Source organism: Phyllobates terribilis, unplaced genomic scaffold, assembly GCF_046119375.1.
Source record: "Phyllobates terribilis strain yellow unplaced genomic scaffold, ASM4611937v1 Scaffold_9__5_contigs__length_417890890, whole genome shotgun sequence".
Classification (NCBI taxonomy): Eukaryota; Metazoa; Chordata; class Amphibia; order Anura; family Dendrobatidae; genus Phyllobates; species Phyllobates terribilis.
Window position 1 is genome coordinate 177,230,565 of NW_027362769.1, and position 20,208 is coordinate 177,250,772.

Sequence of the window (20,208 nt, forward strand, 5' to 3'; positions counted from 1 at the left end):
AAGAATATAACTACTATAACACTGCTCCTATGTACAAGAATATAACTAATATAATACAGCCCATATGTACAAGAATATAACTACTATAATACTGCCCCCTATGTACAAGAATATAACTACTATAATACCGCTCCTATGTACAAGAATATAACTACTATAATACTGCCCCCTATGTACAGGAATATAACTACTATAATACCGCTCCTATGTACAAGAATATAACTACTATAATACTGCTCCTATGTACAAGAATATAACTACTATAATACTGCCTCTATGTACAAGAATATAACTACTATAATACTGCTCCTATGTACAAGAATATAATTACTATAATACTGCTCCAATGTACAAGAATATAACTACTATAATACCGCCCCCTATGTACAAGAATACAACTACTATCATACTGCCCCTATGTACAAGAATATAACTACTATAATACTGCCACCTATGTACAAGAATATAACTACTATAATACCGCTCCTATGTACAAGAATATAACTACTATAATACTGCCCCCTATGTACAAGAATATAACTACTATAATACTGCTCCTATGTACAAGAATATAATTACTATAATACTGCTCCAATGTACAAGAATATAACTACTATAATACTGCTCCAATGTACAAGAATATAACTACTATAATACTGCCCCTATGTACAAGAATATAACTGCTATAATACTGCCTCCTATGTACAAGAATATAACTACTATAATGCCGCCCCCTATGTACAAGAATATAACTACTATAATACCGCCCCCTATGTACAAGAATACAACTACTATCATACTGCTCCTATGTACAAGAATTTAACTACTATAATACTGCCACCTATGTACAAGAATATAACTACTATAATAACGCTCCTATGTACAAGAATATAACTACTATAATACCGCTCCTATGTACAGGAATATAACTACTATAATACTGCCCCCTATGTACAAGAATATAACTACTATAATACTGCTCCTATGTACAAGAATATAATTACTATAATACTGCTCCAATGTACAAGAATATAACTACTATAATACTGCCCCTATGTGCAAGAATATAGCTACTATAATACTGCCCCTATGTACAAGAATATAACTACTATAATACTGCCCCTATGTACAAGAATATAACTACTATAATACTGCCTCCTATGTACAAGAATATAACTACTATAATACCGCTCCCAATGTACAAGCATACAACTACTATCATACTGCTCCTATGTACAAAAATATAACTACTATAATACTGCCCCCTATGTACAAGAATATAACTACTATAATACCGCTCCTATGTACAAGAATATAACTACTATAATACTGCCCCCTATGTACAAGAATATAACTACTATAATAGCGCTCCTATGTACAAGAATATAACTACTATAATACTGCTCCTATGTACAAGAATATAACTACTATAATACTGCCTCTATGTACAAGAATATAACTACTATAATACTGCTCCTATGTACAAGAATATAATTACTATAATACTGCTCCAATGTACAAGAATATAACTACTATAATACTGCCCCTATGTGCAAGAATATAGCTACTATAATACTGCCCCTATGTACAAGAATATAACTGCTATAATACTGCCTCTATGTGCAAGAATATAAGTACTATAATACTGCTCCTATGTACAAGAATATAATTACTATAATACTGCTCCAATGTACAAGAATATAACTACTATAATACTGCCCCTATGTGCAAGAAAATAGCTACTATAATACTGCCCCTATTGACAAGAATATAACTACTATAATACTGCTCCCTAGGTACAAGAATATAACTAGTATAATACTGCCCCTATTGACAAGAATATAACTACTATGATACTGCTCCTATGTACAAGAATATAACTACTATAATACTACCCCTATGTACAAGAATATAACTACTATAATACTGTCCCATATATACAATAATATAACTACTATAATACTGCCCATATGTACAAGAATATATCTACTATAAAACTGCTCCTATGTACAAGAATATAACTACTATAATACTGCTCCTATGTACAAGAATATAACTACTATAATACTGCTCCTATGTACAAGAATATAACTACTATAATACTGCTCCTATGTACAAGAATATAACTACTATAATACTGCCCCTATGTACAAGAATATAACTACTATAATACTGCCCCCTATGTACAAGAAAATAACTACTATAATACTGCTCCTATGTACAACAATATAACTACTATAATACTGCTCCTATGTACAAGAATATAACTACTATAATACTGCTCCTATGTACAAGAAAATAACTACTATAATACTGCTCCTATGTACAAGAATATAACTAATATAATACTGCTCCTATGTACAAGAATATAACTACTATAATACTGCTCCAATGTACAAGAATATAACTACTATAATACTGCTCCTATGTAAAAGAATATAACTACTATAATACTGCTCCTATGTATAAGAATATAACTACTATAACACTGCTCCTATGTACAAGAATATAACTACTATAATACAGCCCATATGTACAAGAATATAACTACTATAATACTGCCCCCTATGTACAAGAATATAACTACTATAATACCGCTCCTATGTACAAGAATATAACTACTATAATACTGCCCCCTATGTACAAGAATATAACTACTATAATACCGCTCCTATGTACAAGAATATAACTACTATAATACTGCTCCTATGTACAAGAATATAACTACTATAATACTGTCTCTATGTACAAGAATATAACTACTATAATACTGCTCCTATGTACAAGAATATAATTACTATAACACTGCTCCAATGTACAAGAATATAACTACTATAATACTGCCCCCTATGTACAAGAGTATAACTACTATAATACTGCTCCTATGTACAAGAATATAACTGCTATAATACTGCCCTCTATGTACAAGAATATAACTACTATAATACTGCTCCTATGTACAAGAAAATAACTATTATAATACTGCTCCTATGTACAAGAATATAACCACTATAATACTGCCCCTATGTACAAGAATATAACTACTATAACACTGCTCCTATGTACAAGAATATAACTAATATAATACTGCCCCTATATACAAGAATATAACTACTATAATACTGCCCCTATGTACAAGAATATAATTACTATAATACTGCTCCTATGTACAACAATATAACTACTATAATACTGCTCCTATGTACAAGAATATAACTACTATAATACTGCTCCTATGTACAAGAAAATAACTACTATAATACTGCTCCTATGTACAAGAATATAACTAATATAATACTGCTCCTATGTACAAGAATATAACTACTATAATACTGCTCCAATGTACAAGAATATAACTACTATAATACTGCTCCTATGTAAAAGAATATAACTACTATAATACTGCTCCTATGTACAAGAATATAACTACTATAACACTGCTCCTATGTACAAGAATATAACTACTATAATACAGCCCAGATGTACAAGAATATAACTACTATAATACTGCCCCCTATGTACAAGAATATAACTACTATAATACCGCTCCTATGTACAAGAATATAACTACTATAATACTGCCCCCTATGTACAAGAATATAACTACTATAATACCGCTCCTATGTACAAGAATATAACTACTATAATACTGCTCCTATGTACAAGAATATAACTACTATAATACTGCCTCTATGTACAAGAATATAACTACTATAATACTGCTCCTATGTACAAGAATATAATTACTATAATACTGCTCCAATGTACAAGAATATAACTACTATAATACCGCCCCCTATGTACAAGAATACAACTACTATCATACTGCCCCTATGTACAAGAATATAACTACTATAATACTGCCACCTATGTACAAGAATATAACTACTATAATACCGCTCCTATGTACAAGAATATAACTACTATAATACTGCCCCGTATGTACAAGAATATAACTACTATAATACTGCTCCTATGTACAAGAATATAATTACTATAATACTGCTCCAATGTACAAGAATATAACTACTATAATACTGCTCCAATGTACAAGAATATAACTACTATAATACTGCCCCTATGTACAAGAATATAACTGCTATAATACTCCCTCCTATGTACAAGAATATAACTACTATAATACTGGTCCTATGTACAAGAATATAATTACTATAATACTGCTTCAATGTACAAGAATATAACTACTATAATACTGCTCCAATGTACAAGAATATAACTACTATAACACTGCTCCTATGTACAAGAATATAACTGCTATAATACTGCCTCCTATGTACAAGAATATAACTACTATAATACTGCTCCAATGTACAAGAATATAACTACTATAATACTGCTCCTATGTAAAAGAATATAACTACTATAATACTGCTCCTATGTACAAGAATATAACTACTATAACACTGCTCCTATGTACAAGAATATAACTAATATAATACAGCCCATATGTACAAGAATATAACTACTATAATACTGCCCCCTATGTACAAGAATATAACTACTATAATACCGCTCCTATGTACAAGAATATAACTACTATAATACTGCCCCCTATGTACAAGAATATAACTACTATAATACCGCTCCTATGTACAAGAATATAACTACTATAATACTGCTCCTATGTACAAGAATATAACTACTATAATACTGCCTCTATGTACAAGAATATAACTACTATAATACTGCTCCTATGTACAAGAATATAATTACTATAATACTGCTCCAATGTACAAGAATATAACTACTATAATACCGCCCCCTATGTACAAGAATACAACTACTATCATACTGCCCCTATGTACAAGAATATAACTACTATAATACTGCCACCTATGTACAAGAATATAACTACTATAATACCGCTCCTATGTACAAGAATATAACTACTATAATACTGCCCCCTATGTACAAGAATATAACTACTATAATACTGCTCCTATGTACAAGAATATAATTACTATAATACTGCTCCAATGTACAAGAATATAACTACTATAATACTGCTCCAATGTACAAGAATATAACTACTATAATACTGCCCCTATGTACAAGAATATAACTGCTATAATACTGCCTCCTATGTACAAGAATATAACTACTATAATGCCGCCCACTATGTACAAGAATATAACTACTATAATACCGCCCCCTATGTACAAGAATACAACTACTATCATACTGCTCCTATGTACAAGAATATAACTACTATAATACTGCCACCTATGTACAAGAATATAACTACTATAATACCGCTCCTATGTACAAGAATATAACTACTATAATACCGCTCCTATGTACAGAAATATAACTACTATAATACTGCCCCCTATGTACAAGAATATAACTACTATAATACTGCTCCTATGTACAAGAATATAATTACTATAATACTGCTCCAATGTACAAGAATATAACTACTATAATACTGCCCCTATGTGCAAGAATATAGCTACTATAATACTGCCCCTATGTACCAGAATATAACTACTATAATACTGCCCCTATGTACAAGAATATAACTACTATAATACTGCCTCCTATGTACAAGAATATAACTACTATAATACCGCCCCCAATGTACAAGCATACAACTACTATCATACTGCTCCTATGTACAAAAATATAACTACTATAATACTGCCCCCTATGAACAAGAATATAACTACTATAATACCGCTCCTATGTACAAGAATATAACTACTATAATACTGCCCCCTATGTACAAGAATATAACTACTATAATACCGCTCCTATGTACAAGAATATAACTACTATAATACTGCTCCTATGTACAAGAATATAACTACTATAATACTGCCTCTATGTACAAGAATATAACTACTATAATACTGCTCCTATGTACAAGAATATAATTACTATAATACTGCTCCAATTTACAAGAATATAACTACTATAATACTGCCCCTATGTGCAAGAATATAGCTACTATAATACTGCCCCTATGTACAAGAATATAACTGCTATAATACTGCCTCTATGTGCAAGAATATAAGTACTATAATACTGCTCCTATGTACAAGAATATAATTACTATAATACTGCTCCAATGTACAAGAATATAACTACTATAATACTGCCCCTATGTGCAAGAAAATAGCTACTATAATACTGCCCCTATTGACAAGAATATAACTACTATAATACTGCTCCCTAGGTACAAGAATATAACTAGTATAATACTGCCCCTATTGACAAGAATATAACTACTATGATACTGCTCCTATGTACAAGAATATAACTACTATAATACTACCCCTATGTACAAGAATATAACTACTATAATACTGTCCCATATATACAAGAATATAACTACTATAATACTGCCCATATGTACAAGAATATATCTACTATAAAACTGCTCCTATGTACAAGAATATAACTACTATAATACTGCTCCTATGTACAAGAATATAACTACTATAATACTGCTCCTATGTACAAGAATATAACTACTATAATACTGCTCCTATGTACAAGAATATAACTACTATAATACTGCCCCTATGTACAAGAATATAACTACTATAATACTGCCCCCTATGTACAAGAATATAACTACTATAATACTGCCCCCTATGTACAAGAAAATAACTACTATAATACTGCTCCTATGTACAACAATATAACTACTATAATACTGCTCCTATGTACAAGAATATAACTACTATAATACTGCTCCTATGTACAAGAAAATAACTACTATAATACTGCTCCTATGTACAAGAATATAACTAATATAATACTGCTCCTATGTACAAGAATATAACTACTATAATACTGCTCCAATGTACAAGAATATAACTACTATAATACTGCTCCTATGTAAAAGAATATAACTACTATAATACTGCTCCTATGTACAAGAATATAACTACTATAACACTGCTCCTATGTACAAGAATATAACTACTATAATACAGCCCATATGTACAAGAATATAACTACTATAATACTGCCCCCTATGTACAAGAATATAACTACTATAATACCGCTCCTATGTACAAGAATATAACTACTATAATACTGCCCCCTATGTACAAGAATATAACTACTATAATACCGCTCCTATGTACAAGAATATAACTACTATAATACTGCTCCTATGTACAAGAATATAACTACTATAATACTGCCTCTATGTACAAGAATATAACTACTATAATACTGCTCCTATGTACAAGAATATAATTACTATAATACTGCTCCAATGTACAAGAATATAACTACTATAATACCGCCCCCTATGTACAAGAATACAACTACTATCATACTGCCCCTATGTACAAGAATATAACTACTATAATACTGCCACCTATGTACAAGAATATAACTACTATAATACCGCTCCTATGTACAAGAATATAACTACTATAATACTGCCCCCTATGTACAAGAATATAACTACTATAATACTGCTCCTATGTACAAGAATATAATTACTATAATACTGCTCCAATGTACAAGAATATAACTACTATAATACTGCTCCAATGTACAAGAATATAACTACTATAATACTGCCCCTATGTACAAGAATATAACTGCTATAATACTGCCTCCTATGTACAAGAATATAACTACTATAATGCCGCCCCCTATGTACAAGAATATAACTACTATAATACCGCCCCCTATGTACAAGAATACAACTACTATCATACTGCTCCTATGTACAAGAATATAACTACTATAATACTGCCACCTATGTACAAGAATATAACTACTATAATACCGCTCCTATGTACAAGAATATAACTACTATAATACCGCTCCTATGTACAGGAATATAACTACTATAATACTGCCCCCTATGTACAAGAATATAACTACTATAATACTGCTCCTATGTACAAGAATATAATTACTATAATACTGCTTCAATGTACAAGAATATAACTAATATAATACTGCCCCTATGTGCAAGAATATAGCTACTATAATACTGCCCCTATGTACAAGAATATAACTACTATAATACTGCCCCTATGTACAAGAATATAACTACTATATTACTGCCTCCTATGTACAAGAATATAACTACTATAATACCGCCCCCAATGTACAAGCATACAACTACTATCATACTGCTCCTATGTACAAAAATATAACTACTATAATACTGCCCCCTATGTACAAGAATATAACTACTATAATACCGCTCCTATGTACAAGAATATAACTACTATAATACTGCCCCCTATGTACAAGAATATAACTACTATAATACCGCTCCTATGTACAAGAATATAACTACTATAATACTGCTCCTATGTACAAGAATATAACTACTATAATACTGCCTCTATGTACAAGAATATAACTACTATAATACTGCTCCTATGTACAAGAATATAATTACTATAATACTGCTCCAATGTACAAGAATATAACTACTATAATACTGCCCCTATGTGCAAGAATATAGCTACTATAATACTGCCCCTATGTACAAGAATATAACTGCTATAATACTGCCTCTATGTGCAAGAATATAAGTACTATAATACTGCTCCTATGTACAAGAATATAATTACTATAATACTGCTACAATGTACAAGAATATAACTACTATAATACTGCCCCTATGTGCAAGAAAATAGCTACTATAATACTGCCCCTATTGACAAGAATATAACTACTATAATACTGCTCCCTAGGTACAAGAATATAACTACTATAATACTACCCCTATGTACAAGAATATAACTACTATAATACTGTCCCATATATACAAGAATATAACTACTATAATACTGCCCATATGTACAAGAATATATCTACTATAAAACTGCTCCTATGTACAAGAATATAACTACTATAATACTGCTCCTATGTACAAGAATATAACTACTATAATACTGCTCCTATGTACAAGAATATAACTACTATAATACTGCTCCTATGTACAAGAATATAACTACTATAATACTGCCCCTATGTACAATAATATAACTACTATAATACTGCCCCCTATGTACAAGAATATAACTACTATAATACTGCCCCCTATGTACAAGAAAATAACTACTATAATACTGCTCCTATGTACAAGAATATAACTGCTATAATACTGCCCTCTATGTACAAGAATATAACTACTATAATACTGCTCCTATGTACAAGAAAATAACTATTATAATACTGCTCCTATGTACAAGAATATAACCACTATAATACTGCGCCTATGTACAAGAATATAACTAATATAACACTGCTCCTATGTACAAGAATATAACTAATATAATACTGCCCCTATATACAAGAATATAACTACTATAATACTGCCCCTATGTACAAGAATATAATTACTATAATACTGCTCCTATGTACAACAATATAACTACTATAATACTGCTCCTATGTACAAGAATATAACTACTATAATACTGCTCCTATGTACAAGAAAATAACTACTATAATACTGCTCCTATGTACAAGAATATAACTAATATAATACTGCTCCTATGTACAAGAATATAACTACTATAATACTGCTCTAATGTACAAGAATATAACTACTATAATACTGCTCCTATGTAAAAGAATATAACTACTATAATACTGCTCCTATGTACAAGAATATAACTACTATAACACTGCTCCTATGTACAAGAATATAACTACTATAATACAGCCCATTTGTACAAGAATATAACTACTATAATACTGCCCCCTATGTACAAGAATATAACTACTATAATACTGCTCCAATGTACAAGAATATAACTACTATAATATTTCTTCTATGTACAAGAATATAACTACTATATTCCTGCTCCTATGTATAAGAATATAACTACTATAATACTGCTCCTATGTACAAGAATATAACTACTATAATACTGCTCCTATGTACAAGAATATAACTGCAATAATACTGCTCCTTTGTACAAGAATATAACTACTATAATACTGCCGCCTATGTACAAGAATATAACTACTATAATACTGCTCCTATGTACAAGAATATAACTACTATAATACTGCTCCTATGTACAAGAATATAACTACTATAATACTGCTCCAATGTACAAGAATATAACTACTATAATACTGCTCCTATGTACTAGAATATAACTACTATAATACTGCTCCCTATGTACAAGAATATAACTAATATAATACTGCTCCTATGTACTAGAATATAACTGCTATAATACTGCTCCTATGTACTAGAATATAACTACTATAATACTGCCTCCTATGTACAAGAATATAACTACTATAACACTGCTCCTATGTACAAGAATATAACTACTATAATACAGCCCCTATGTACAAGAATATAACTACTATAATACTGCTCCTATGTACAAGAATATAACTACTATAATAATGCCCCCTATGTACAAGAGTATAACTACTATAATACTGCTCCTATGTAGAAGAATATAACTACTATAATACTGCTCCAATGTACAAGAGTATAACTACTATAATACTGCTTCTATGTACAAGAATATAATTACTATAATACTGCTCCAATGTACAAGAATATAACTACTATAATACTGCTCTAATGTACAAGAATATAACTACTATAATACTGCCCCTATGTACAAGAATATAACTACTATAATACTGCCTCCTATGTACAAGAATATAACTACTATAATACTGCCCCCTATGTACAAGAATACAACTACTATCATACTGCTCCTATGTACAAGAATATAACTACTGTAATACTGCCACCTATATACAAGAATATAACTACTATAATACCGCTCCTATGTACAAGAATATAACTACTATAATACTGCCCCCTATGTACAAGAATATAACTACTATAATACTGCTCCTATGTACAAGAATATAACTACTATAATACTGCTCCTATGTACAAGAATATAACTACTATAATACTGCTCCTATGCACAAGAATATAACTGCTATAATACTGCTCCAATGTACAAGAATATAACTACTATAATACTGCCCCTATGTACAAGAATATAACTACTATAATACTGCCTCCTATGTACAAGAATATAACTACTATAATACCGCCCCCTATGTACAAGAATACAACTACTATCATACTGCGCCTATGTACAAGAATATAACTACTATAATACTGCCACCTATGTACAAGAATATAACTACTATAATACTGCTTCTATGTACAAGAATATAATTACTATAATACTGCTCCAATGTACAAGAATATAACTACTATAATACCGCTCCTATGTACAAGAATATAACTACTATAATACTGCCGCCTATGTACAAGAATATAACTACTATAATACTGCTCCTATGTACAAGAATATAATTACTATAATACTGCTCCAATGTACAAGAATATAACTACTATAATATTGCTCCAATGTACAAGAATATAACTACTATAATACTGCCCCTATGTACAAGAATATAACTACTATAATACTGCCTCCTATGTACAAGAATATAACTACTATAATACTGCCCCCTATGTACAAGAATATAACTACTATAATACTGCTCCTATGTACAAGAATATAATTACTATAATACTGCTCCAATGTACAAGAATATAACTACTATAATACTGCTCCAATGTACAAGAATATAACTACTATAATACTGCCCCTATGTACAAGAATATAACTACTATAATACTGCCTCCTTTGTACAAGAATATAACTACTATAATACCGCCCCCTATGTACAAGAATACAACTACTATCATACTGCTCCTATGTACAAGAATATAACTACTATAATACTGCCACCTATGTACAAGAATATAACTACTATAATACCGCTCCTATGTACAAGAATATAACTACTATAATACTGCCCCCTATGTACAAGAATAAAACTACTATAATACTGCTCCTATGTACAAGAATATAATTACTATAATACTGCTCCAATGTACAAGAATATAACTACTATAATACTGCTCCAATGTACAAGAATATAACTACTATAATACTGCCCCTATGTACAAGAATATAACTGCTATAATACTGCCTCCTATGTACAAGAATATAACTACTATAATACTGGTCCTATGTACAAGAATATAATTACTATAATACTGCTCCAATGTACAAGAATATAACTACTATAATACTACTCCAATGTACAAGAATATAACTACTATAATACTGCCCCTATGTACAAGAATATAACTGCTATAATACTGCCTCCTATGTACAAGAATATAACTACTATAATACCGCCCCCTATGTACAAGAATACAACTACTATCATACTGCTCCTATGTACAAGAATATAACTACTATAATACTGCCACCTATGTACAAGAATATAACTACTATAATACCGCTCCTATGTACAAGAATATAACTACTATAATACCGCTCCTATGTACAAGAATATAACTACTATAATACTGCCCCCTATGTACAAGAATATAACTACTATAATACTGCTCCTATGCACAAGAATATAATTACTATAATACTGCTCCAATGTACAAGAATATAACTACTATAATACTGGCCCTATGTGGAAGAATATAGCTACTATAATACTGCCATTATGTACAAGAATATAACTACTATAATACTGCCCCTATGTACAAGAATATAACTACTATAATACTACCTCCTATGTACAATAATATAACTACTATAATACCGCCCCCTATGTACAAGAATACAACTACTATCATACTGCTCCTATGTACAAAAATATAACTACTATAATACTGCCCCCTATGTACAAGAATATAACTACTATAATACCGCTCCTATGTACAAGAATATAACTATTATAATACTGCCCCCTATGTACAAGAATATAACTACTATAATACCGCTCCTATGTACAAGAACATAACTACTATAATACTGCTCCTATGTACAAGAACATAACTACTATAATACTGCTCCTATGTACAAGAATATAATTACTATAATACTGCTCCTATGTACAAGAATATAATTACTATAATACTGCTCCAATGTACAAGAATATAACTACTATAATACTGCCCCTATGTGCAAGAATATAGCTACTATAATACTGCCCCTATGTACAAGAATATAACTGCTATAATACTGCCTCTATGTACAAGAATATAAGTACTATAATACTGCTCCTATGTACAAGAATATAATTACTATAATACTGCTCCAATGTACAAGAATATAACTACTATAATACTGCCCCTATGTGCAAGAAAATAGCTACTATAATACTGCCCCTATTGACAAGAATATAACTACTATAATACTGCTCCCTAGGTACAAGAATATAACTAGTATAATACTGCCCCTATTGACAAGAATATAACTACTATGATACTGCTCCTATGTACAAGAATATAACTACTATAATACTACCCCTATGTACAAGAATATAACTACTATAATACTGTCCCCTATATACAAGAATATAACTACTATAATACTGCCCATATGTACAAGAATATATCTACTATAAAACTGCTCCTATGTACAAAAATATAGCTACTATAATACTGCTCCTATGTACAAGAATATAACTACTATAATACTGCTCCTATGTACAAGAATATAACTACTATAATACTGCTCCTATGTACAAGAATATAACTACTATAATACTGCCCCCTATGTACAAGAATATAACTACTATAATACTGCCCCCTATGTACAAGAATATAACTACTATAATACTGCCCCCTATGTACAAGAATATAACTACTATAATACTGCTCCTATGTACAAGAATATAACTGCTATAATACTGCCCTCTATGTACAAGAATATAACTACTATAATACTGCTCCTATGTACAAGAAAATAACTATTATAATACTGCTCCTATGTACAAGAATATAACCACTATAATACTGCCCCTATGTACAAGAATATAACTACTATAACACTGCTCCTATGTACAAGAATATAACTAATATAATACTGCCCCTATATACAAGAATATAACTACTATAATACTGCCCCTATGTACAAGAATATATCTACTATAATACTGCTCCTATGTACAAGAATATAACTACTATAATACTGCTCCTATGTACATGAATATAACTACTATAATACTGCCCTCTATGTATAAGAATATAACTACTATAATACTGCTCCTATGTACAAGAAAATAACTACTATAATACTGCTCCCATGTACAAGAATATAACTAATATAATACTGCTCCTATGTACAAGAATATAACTACTATAATACTGCTCCAATGTACAAGAATATAACTAGTATAATACTGCTCCTATGTAAAAGAATATAACTACTATAATACTGCTCCTATGTACAAGAATATAACTACTATAACACTGCTCCTATGTACAAGAATATAACTACTATAATACAGCCCATATGTACAAGAATATAACTACTATAATACTGCCCCCTATGTACAAGAATATAACTACTATAATACTGCTCCTATGTACGAGAATATAACTACTATATTCCTGCTCCTATGTAGAAGAAAATAACTACTATAATACTGCTCCAATGTACAAGAATATAACTACTATAATATTTCTTCTATGTACAAGAATATAACTACTATATTCCTGCTCCTATGTACAAGAATATAACTACTAAAGTACTGCTCCTATGTACAAGAATATAACTACTATAATACTGCTCCAATGTACAAGAATATAACTACTATAATACTGCTCCTATGTAAAAGAATATAACTACTATAATACTGCTCCTATGTACAAGAATATAACTACTATAACACTGCTCCTATGTACAAGAATATAAATACTATAATACAGCCCATATGTACAAGAATATAACTACTATAATACTGCCCCTATGTACAAGAATATAACTACTATAATACTGCTCCTATGTACGAGAATATAACTACTATATTCCTGCTCCTATGTAGAAGAAAATAACTACTATAATACTGCTCCAATGTACAAGAATATAACTACTATAATATTTCTTCTATGTACAAGAATATAACTACTATATTCCTGCTCCTATGTACAAGAATATAACTACTATAGTACTGCTCCTATGTACAAGAATATAACTACTATAATACTGCTCCTATGTACAAGAATATAACTACTATAATACTGCTCCTATGTACAAGAATACAACTACTATAATACTGCTCTTATCTACAAGAATATAACTACAATAATACTGCTCCTTTGTACAAGAATATAACTACTATAATACTGCTCCTATGTACAAGAATATAACTACTATAATACTGCCGGCTATGTATAAGAATATAACTACTATAATACTGCTCTTATGTACAAGAATATAACTACTATAATACTGCTCTTATGTACAAGAATATAACTACTATAATACTGCCCCTATGTACAAGAATATAACTACTATAATACTGCTCCTATGTACAAGAATATAACTACTACAATACTGCTCCTATGTACAAGAATATAACTACTATAATACTGCTCCTATGTACAAGAATACAACTACTATAATACTGCTCCTATCTACAAGAATATAACTACTATAATACTGCTCTTATGTACAAGAATATAACTACTATAATACTGCTCCTATGTACAAGAATACAACTACTATAATACTGCTCCTATCTACAAGAATATAACTACTATAATACTGCTCCTATGTACAAGAATATAACTACTATAATACTGCTCCGATGTACAAGAATATAACTACTATAATACTGCTCCTATGTACAAGAATATAACTACTATAATACTCCTCCTATGTACAAGAATATAACTACTATAATACTGCCCCCTATGTACAGGAATATAACTACTATAATACTGCCCCCTATGTACAAGAGTATAACTACTATAATACTTCTCCTATGTACAAGAATATAACTACTATAATACTGCTCCTATGTACAAGTATATAGCTACTATAATACTGATCCTATGTACAAGAATATAACTACTATAATACTGCTCCAATGTTCAAGAATATAACTACTATAATACTGCCCCTATGTACAAGAATATAACTACTATAATACTGTTCATATGTACAAGAATATAACTACTATAATACTGCCTCCTATGTACAAGAATATAACTACTATAATACCGCCCCCTATGTACAAGAATATAACTACTATCATACTGCTCCTATGTACAAGAATATAACTACTATAATACTGCCCCCTATGTACAAGAATATAACTACTATAATACCGCTCCTATGTACAAGAATATAACTACTATAATACTGCCCCCTATGTACAAGAATATAACTACTATAATACCGCTCCTATGTACCAGAATAAAACTACTATAATACTGCCTCTATGTACAAGAATATAACTACTATAATACTGCTCCTATGTACAAGAATATAATTACTATAATACTGCTCCAATGCACAAGAATATAACTACTATAATACTGCCCCTATGTACAAGAATATAACTACTATAATGCTGCTCCTATGTACAAGAATATAACTACTATAATACTGCCCCCTATGTACAAGAATATAACTACTATAATACCGCTCCTATGTACAAGAATATAACTACTATAATGCTGCCCCCTATGTACAAGAATATAACTACTATAATACCGCTCCTATGTACAAGAATATAACTACTATAATACTGCTCCTATGTACAAGAATATAACTACTATAATACTGCTCCTATGTACAAGAATATAACTACTATAATACTGCTCTTATGTACAAGAATATAACTACTATAATACTGCTCCAATGTACAAGAATATAACTACTACAAAACTGCCCCTATGTGCAAGAATATAACTACTATAATACTGCTCCTATGTGCAAGAATATAACTACTTTAATACTGCCCCCTATATATAAGAATATAACTACTATAATACTGCTCCTATATACAACAATATAACTACTATAATACTGTCCCTATGTACAAGAGTATAACTACTATAATACTGTCCCTATGTACAAGAATATAACTACTAAAATACTGTCCCTATGTACAAGAATATAACTACTATAAAACTGCTCCTATATACAAAAATATAACTACTATAATACTATCCCTATGTACACGAATATAACTACTATAATACTGCTCCTGTGTACAAGAATATAACTACTATAATACTGCCCCTATGTACAAGAATATAACTACTATTATACTGCCCCCTATGTACAGGAATATAACTACTATAATACTGCTCCTATGTACAAGTATATAACTACTATAATACTGCTCCTATGTACAGGAATATAACTACTATAATACTGCTCCTATCTACAAGAATATAACTACTATAATACTGCCCCTATGTACAAGAATATAACTACTATAATACTGCCCCTATGTACAAGAATATAACTACTATAATACCGCTCCTATGTACAAGAATACAATTACTATAATACTGCTCCTATCTACAAGAATATAACTACTATAACACTGCTCCTATGTACAAGAATATAACTACTATAATACTGCAGCCTATGTACAAGAATATAACTACTATAATACTGCTCTTATGTACAAGAATATAACTACTATAATACTGCTCTTATGTACAAGAATATAACTACTATAATACTGCCCCTATGTACAAGAATATAACTACTATAATACTGCATCTATGTACAAGAATATAACTACTATAATACTGCTCTTATGTACAAGAATATAACTACTATAATACTGCCATTTTGTACAGGAATATAACTACTATAATACTGCTCCTATGTACAAGAATATAACTACTATAATACTGCTCCTATGTACAAGAATATAACTACTATAATACTGCCCCCTATGTACAGGAATATAACTAATATAATACTGCCCCCTATGTACAAGAATATAACTACTATAATACTGCTCCTATGTACAAGAATATAACTACTATAATACTGCTCCTATGTACAAGAATATAACTACTATAATACTGCTCCTATGTACAAGAATATAACTACTATAATACTACTCCAATGTTCAAGAATATAACTACTATAATACTGCCCCTATGTACAAGAATATAACTACTATAATACTGCTAATATGTACAAGAATATAACTACTATAATACCGCCTCTTATGTACAAGAATATAACTACTATAATACCGCCCCCTATGTACAAGAACATAACTACTATCATACTGCTCCTATGTACAAGAATATAACTACTATAATACTGCCCCCTATGTACAAGAATATAACTACTATAATACCGCTCCTATGTACAAGAATAAAACTACTATAATACTGCTCCTATGTACAAGAATATAATTACTATAATACTGCTCCAATGTACAAGAATATCATTACTATAATACTGCCCCTATGTACAAGAATATAACTACTATAATACTGCTCCTATGTACAAGAATATAACTACTATAATACTGCCTCCTATGTACAAGAATATAACTACTATAATACCGCCCCCTATGTACAGGAATATAACTACTATAATAATGCTCCTATGTACAAGAATATAACTACTATAATACTGCCCCCTATGTACAAGAATATAACTACTATAATACCACTCCTATGTACAAGAATATAACTACTATAATACTGCCCCCTATGTACAAGAATATAACTACTATAATACCGCTCCTATGTACAAGAATATAACTACTATAATACTGCTCCTATGTACAAGAATATAACTACTATAATACTGCTCATATGTACAAGAATATAACTACTATAATACTGCTCCTATGTACAAGAATATAACTACTATAATACCGCTCCTATGTACCAGAATAAAACTACTATAATACTGCCTCTATGTACAAGAATATAACTACTATAATACTGCTCCTATGTACAAGAATATAATTACTATAATACTGCTCCAATGCACAAGAATATAACTACTATAATACTGCCCCTATGTACAAGAATATAACTACTATAATGCTGCTCCTATGTACAAGAATATAACTACTATAATACTGCCCCCTATGTACAAGAATATAACTACTATAATACCGCTCCTATGTACAAGAATATAACTACTATAATGCTGCCCCCTATGTACAAGAATATAACTACTATAATACCGCTCCTATGTACAAGAATATAACTACTATAATACTGCTCCTATGTACAAGAATATAACTACTATAATACTGCTCCTATGTACAAGAATATAACTACTATAATACTGCTCTTATGTACAAGAATATAACTACTATAATACTGCTCCAATGTACAAGAATATAACTACTACAAAACTGCCCCTATGTGCAAGAATATAACTACTATAATACTGCTCCTATGTGCAAGAATATAACTACTTTAATACTGCCCCCTATATATAAGAATATAACTACTATAATACTGCTCCTATATACAACAATATAACTACTATAATACTGTCCCTATGTACAAGAGTATAACTACTATAATACTGTCCCTATGTACAAGAATATAACTACTATAATACTGTCCCTATGTACAAGAATATAACTACTATAAAACTGCTCCTATATACAAAAATATAACTACTATAATACTATCCCTATGTACACGAATATAACTACTATAATACTGCTCCTGTGTACAAGAATATAACTACTATAATACTGCCCCTATGTACAAGAATATAACTACTATTATACTGCCCCCTATGTACAGGAATATAACTACTATAATACTGCTCCTATGTACAAGTATATAACTACTATAATACTGCTCCTATGTACAGGAATATAACTACTATAATACTGCTCCTATCTACAAGAATATAACTACTATAATACTGCCCCTATGTACAAGAATATAACTACTATAATACTGCCCCTATGTACAAGAATATAACTACTATAATACCGCTCCTATGTACAAGAATACAATTACTATAATACTGCTCCTATCTACAAGAATATAACTACTATAACACTGCTCCTATGTACAAGAATATAACTACTATAATACTGCAGCCTATGTACAAGAATATAACTACTATAATACTGCTCTTATGTACAAGAATATAACTACTATAATACTGCTCTTATGTACAAGAATATAACTACTATAATACTGCCCCTATGTACAAGAATATAACTACTATAATACTGCATCTATGTACAAGAATATAACTACTATAATACTGCTCTTATGTACAAGAATATAACTACTATAATACTGCCATTTTGTACAGGAATATAACTACTATAATACTGCTCCTATGTACAAGAATATAACTACTATAATACTGCTCCTATGTACAAGAATATAACTACTATAATACTGCC